At 42.8% G+C, this 656-nt stretch overlaps 1 non-coding gene across 1 annotated transcript; it reads left to right on the forward strand.

Annotated features, from left to right (window-relative positions):
- Positions 1 to 207: 207 nt before the first annotated feature.
- On the forward strand, positions 208 to 280 carry trnav-uac (transfer RNA valine (anticodon UAC)). The gene has a single exon. It is a non-coding gene; the product is annotated as a tRNA-Val (tRNA).
- The last annotated feature ends 376 nt before the right edge of the window (positions 281 to 656 follow it).

A 656-nucleotide genomic window follows, 5' to 3' on the forward strand; every position in this document is an offset into this window, starting at 1 on the left:
TAATAAAAGTTTGTGACGTCTGACTCCCGCTCATGTCTCTTCTTCCTCTGTTGAATAAGAAAGGAGGGGCTGACGTTGACCAGACTGCACTGCGCCTGATATTTGTGAGCTCATCATTTATATTGACTGATGCTGTTTCAGCTGAACCAATCAGCACAGAGGAGCTTTACTGGTCAGTTCCCCTCTGTTGAAGATGTGCGCCCAGCGGTTTCCGTAGTGTAGTGGTCATCATGTTTGCTTTACACGCGAAAGTTTCCCGGTTCGAGCCTGGGCGGGAACATTGTGTTTAATGCTGCTGTGGATGAACAACCAGCGGGTTTATTTTAAGTGACAAAAGAAAATTATTGCAAATGCTGGGAATCTCAAATAGAAAAGGAAAATGGTGGAAATTCTTAAAAGGTCAGCAGTATGTGTGGATAAAGAAACAGAGTGAACGTTTCAATTCGATTACACTTCTGTTAGAATTGGGAAACGTGAGAGATGTATGGCTAGTTTATTCTCCTGTCAATAGGGCGACAGCGGCTTCTCCCTTGTTCTTTATTTAACTTCACCAATCAGATACGTCTGAGTGAGAGAAAAATGATCCACAGTGAGGTCCATTTCATCTTTTGTTCCCTTTTAAACCCTGGAATCTCCGAATCCCTGAAGTTCAGAAA

This window comes from Somniosus microcephalus, unplaced genomic scaffold, assembly GCF_052327205.1.
Source record: "Somniosus microcephalus isolate GS21.2 unplaced genomic scaffold, FLI_Smic_1.0 unresolved_chr4, whole genome shotgun sequence".
NCBI classification, from domain to species: domain Eukaryota; kingdom Metazoa; phylum Chordata; class Chondrichthyes; order Squaliformes; family Somniosidae; genus Somniosus; species Somniosus microcephalus.